General features: G+C 44.5%; 1 pseudogene; it reads left to right on the forward strand.

Moving 5' to 3' along the window:
- Positions 1 to 531: 531 nt before the first annotated feature.
- On the forward strand, positions 532 to 1602 carry Nop16-ps1 (NOP16 nucleolar protein, pseudogene 1; annotated as a pseudogene).
- Positions 1603 to 4679: the final 3077 nt, after the last annotated feature.

Below are 4679 nucleotides of genomic sequence, written 5' to 3' on the forward strand. Positions count from 1 at the left end.
TTTAAAATGCATTCAGAATGTCTAACAATAGCATTGCCTCAAAGCCCTGTATGATGTCACCTGACTATTTCCCCTGTTTTCGGTGACTTTGACCTTTGCCCTGTATTCCAGCAACCCTGGCCTTTCTCACTCCCCCTCAGACTGATAGAGGGGAAGCTCTAGAAAGCCATGGGTTTTTTTCTGCTCCATCACAAAAGGATGAATCCCAAAGCATCCAGTGCAGTGCCTCCTGGCATATATAGTTAAGCCCTCAATGAACACTTGTGCAATGAAAGTGTAGTTGAATACATACATGCCATGGTTGAAGTTATTTGATATGTGAGCATGATAGGGAAGGGTTTTGTATCATGCTATACCTTCAAGAGCACACATGTGGAAGCCAGTGGATAACTTTGTAGAGTTTGAGTCTCTCCTTCCACCTTGATGACATTGGGTACCAGGAATGGAACTCACGTCATCAGGTTTGCATAGCAAATGTCTTTACTGCTGAACCATCTCACTGACCTCATGATTTCTCCCCTTTAGCTTTTAGGCTTTGAATTATTAACACACAACATGTGGCTCTGAGAGCGTGATTCATTTGTGTGATGCTCAAGGCTAAGGGAAAGAAAGACTCGGAGGCAGAAGTTCAGTTACAATGTCAACCAAAAGCTGAACTGGAAAGTCCATCGGAAGGCAGCCTACAGATTGAGTGCTCCCACAGCTGACATGCTTGGGACTATACCAAATCGGTGCCAGAGAACCTGGCGGAGATGGGGTTGACCATGGACCCCAACAAGGCGATTCCCCTCCGTAAGAGGAAGATAAAGGCCATAGAAGACATGGGAGAGAGATCCAAGGATCTTGTACAAAAGCCCAATGTGGTAAATGACCCAGAGGCAGAAGCCAGCCTCGAAAAGAAGAAAGGAAATATCTGTCTCAGGACCTCATCGACTATGTTGATTATATGGTGGAGAATCATGGGGAGGACTATAAGGCCATGGCCAGGGATGAGAAGAATTACTATCAAGATAGCCCCAAACAGATTCGGAATAAGGTCAATGTCTGTAAGCGCTTTTACCTAGCAGAATGACAAGCTTTTCTTACTTTGCAGAGTAAGAAAATGGAGGTAGACTGAGTGGTGCACACCCCCAGACCTAGGTCTACTGGACCAAAGAAACCAAACCAAGGTAAGGAATGTATAGTTTCAGATGATGCTGGAAAAGTCCTATCGAATCAGTTTTTACATGTTTCTGTCTCTGTTCCCCCCACCCCCAACCCCTTCCTTCCTTCTGGAGAAGGAACTCTTTTTTTTTTTTTTAGGAGAGAGAGAGAGAGAGAGAGAGAGAGAGAGAGAGAGAGAGAGAGAGAGAGGCTCTCTAATAACCTTAGCTATCCTAGAACTCTCTCTGTAGACCAGGTTGGTCTTGAACTCACAGAGATCTACTTGACTGTGCAAGTGCTGGGGTTAAAGGCCTGTGCCATATGGAAGAGAAGGAACTCTTTCTTTCGAGGCCATGGCTCATGTTCTGTTGGGAACTTATAGAAAGCCAGGGCCTGCTATTCCATGTTCAGAGGGGATGCTTCATTTCAATGCATTCTGTAAGTGATAAAAATAACAAGACAAACAAACAGCAACAACAAAACCTTTTAGGCTATCTTTACAGGCTGGAATGTTCCCTCAAATTGTAACATGCCTGGTCTTCTTTTTGCCTTATTCTAGTTCCCATTCTTGTTAAAAGTGAGTGTGTATGTGTGTGTATCTAAGTATATATGTGTGCCATTTATGGAGGCTGGTGGACAACCTTGAATGACATCTTTAGGAACACCGTTTCTGTCTTTTGAAACAGGGTTCTCATTAGTTTGCAGCTCATCAGTGTCCAGGAATGTATGCCCCTGCATCCTTGGCCCCAGAGCTGGAATTATGATCATATACTGCCATGTCTGGCTTTTAGGGAAGCACTGGGATCTTTTACGTAGCCTCTGAGAATTGATGCAGGTCCCCTGTTTTTGTAGAGAAAACCCTCTATCAACAGAGCCATTGCCCAGATGGCACAGTGGCACATACTTTTATTCCCAGCACTGGGGAGGCAGAAGCAGTAGGATCTCTGTGAGTTTGAGGCCAACTGGATCTACATAGTGAGTTCCAGGCCAGCTAGGGCTACACACATAGCTACCCTGTTTCAGAGGGGGGAAAGGTGGAACAAAAACAAAACGACCAATCAAATAAAAGAAACCCAGACAACCAAACAAAAACTAAACTAAAATGTTGTGGGGCATACATTTCAACAGTTTTGGCATTCCCTATCCCTTCCATTTCCTTGCAATATTTTCCTTGTAACATCATCACTTGGAATTGTCTGTGAACTTTGTCCTTGCCTCTATTTAACTGGAAGCTTAAAGAGAGCACTTTTCTGTTCTCTCCTGTCTTCATTGCTTAGAGCAGTGGCTGGCTCCTGGCACACATTCCATGCATGCTTCCTGCACAGAAAATTTTAGTGTGTGTACAATACATAAGTGGCAGGTTTTTGAGATGTCGGACAGTTGAAATTTAAAAAGTTGGTAGGCTTGTGCCTCATTGAAGCATTTGTGCCTATCAAAGCTTTAGAACAGGCCAGATAGCACAGGCCTATAGTTTTGGCTATCCTGAAATTTACAGAGTGGGTTCGAGACCAGCCTGGGCAACTTAATGAGACTCTACCTGAAAATTAAAAATCAAAAGGAGGGCTGGGGTATGGCTCAGTGGTAAGGCCTGTTGGGAGTGAGGCACCAAGTTCAGTCTCCTGTACTGTAGATAGATACATGCTCTAGGGCTCGGGAGATAACTAAGGAGACATAACCAGGAACCCACATAAAAAACATGACATGGCAGGTGCCAGTGGAGGCACAGGCATTGAGTCCCAGCAATCACAGGAGGCAGGTGGATCTCGTGAGTTTGAGGCCAGCCTTGTCTACAGAGGGAGTTACAAGACAGTCAGAGCTATACAGAGAAACCCTACCTTCAAAAACCACACACCAAAACCAACCAAACCAGAACACAAAAACATGACACGCATGTGTCTACTTGTAATCCTCAGCACTGGAGAGACAGAGACAGAAGAGACCCTTGGGACTCACTGCCTAGCTTAGTCTATAAGTACCAGGTCCCAGATACCAAACCTACCTTAAGAAAATACAATAGGTAGCTATCCTGAGGAACAACAGCTTCAGCTGAAGCCGACCTTTGTCCTCCATACGCACATCTGTGCATACAACTATGGAGCGCTCACAAACAGGTACATCAATGAAAAAAATAAATAAAAATGGAAGGACATGACTGCTTCTAGGTATGTTGGAGAAAGTTTGTTGTGGATAAAAAGGGGGAGGTAGAGGAAGAGTCTAGAGTAACAGACTGAGCTGGGCTATGTGAGGAGAGGGAGGAAGGGATCCACCAACCTAGGGGGGTGGCCTAGGCCAGAAGACTGGCCAAGAGAGTAAAAGGTGGACCAAAAAGGACTGGTAACCGAAATGGCTGGATTATATGGGGAAGGGCAAGAAGCCTCTAGGTTGGAGTTCAGGGGAGGGGGAGGGGTATGACAACCATACCACATACCAGGTATAACTGAGGGATGCAGGCAGAACCTGGCAGCCACTGTGTGCTTTGATATGTAAATGAGTGCCTCAGTTTGCCATTTGTCCCTGGGTTTGAGACCTAAGAGTACACACATGTACACATATGTACATGTACAAACACAAACAGGAATGAAGACATCTGTAGCAAAGACATTAGGGGAAAGAAATATACAGAAATAAAAATTGGCTTCATCATCTATCACAGTAACCTCATCCTGGTTATAAAAAAAAGACAACGGTTTTTAGAACATTTGTTTAAGTCCCAGCTAGATAGATGTAGTCCCATTTCTCCTGTTGAGTTTTCTTTCTTGTCATCTCTGATAACCTGACCTCTGGGACTCTTAATACATCAGAGACGATATAATATTGTTAAATCTCAAAAGGATCTCTAGAGGCCATGGGTATAGGGCATGGCCGCCTTCCAAGGCCATCGAGGGCCTGTCTACCTCTGGCATTTCGGACTCCAATCACTGAGCGATCATTCCAGAGACTTCTCTGGCTACTACAAAACATTCCAGAAGCAAATGGCTTCTTGACAATAGACCCGGAGAGGAGAGAACAGCGCTGCACGTGACAAATGGGAGTCTAGCTCATCTGTCTCCCTTTCATGCTTTCTTTTCTACTGGGTTCAGCAGGGCCTTTATTCTATGTCTGGTGCTGCTCCCAAAGGGGTCTGTGGAAGAACAAATCATGGATTCTTCGTTAAGTCCTGCCTTCCTAGGCTGTCCTGTCTGAGTTTTAAAAACTGGCCTCAGCTTTTCGCTGTTTTTAGTCATTTAAACAAAACTGCAACTGCAAGCGATCTGGTGGAACGGATTTTAGGTTTTCTCCCTGGATTTTTTTTCTCGAGCCTTTTGTTTCCTGGTACTTCTTTTTTCTTGGCTAGCCAGTAGTTTTGTAGGGGATTTTGTTTGGAAACTGAATTTTGTTGTATACTGCTGGCTGGCCTGGAACTGTGTAGGCCACATTACCCTCAAACAATTCTGCCTTTCCACTCAAGAACTGGGATTATGGGTTTGGATTATCTAGCTTTCTCTCTGTAGGCTTTATCACCTCTAACCTTTCTGTTTCTTAAAAGTTCCGGTCAG

This window comes from Rattus norvegicus, chromosome 8 (assembly GCF_036323735.1).
Source record: "Rattus norvegicus strain BN/NHsdMcwi chromosome 8, GRCr8, whole genome shotgun sequence".
In the NCBI taxonomy this organism is placed as follows: Eukaryota; Metazoa; Chordata; class Mammalia; order Rodentia; family Muridae; genus Rattus; species Rattus norvegicus.